Source organism: Bombus terrestris, chromosome 8 (genome assembly GCF_910591885.1).
Source record: "Bombus terrestris chromosome 8, iyBomTerr1.2, whole genome shotgun sequence".
NCBI lineage: Eukaryota > Metazoa > Arthropoda > Insecta > Hymenoptera > Apidae > Bombus > Bombus terrestris.
In genome coordinates, this window is record NC_063276.1 from 1,351,243 (window position 1) to 1,351,478 (window position 236).

A 236-nucleotide genomic window follows, 5' to 3' on the forward strand; every position below is an offset into this window, starting at 1 on the left:
TCTGTTGCTCGATATCCGATACGCGATCGCCAACCAGAAGAATATTCCTCGTTATTCAAGTGCGAATTTATACAAATTCATATATTTGCGAACATAATTAAAGAAACGGGACTTTGTTATAATAAATTACAACGAAGGTAACTGGAGCAATGGAAAATTAATATACACTGTCTAGCCGTTATCGTTACCAAGACTAGCCAACTGATATATTTTTGTTCGTAGATGGGTGAATATGC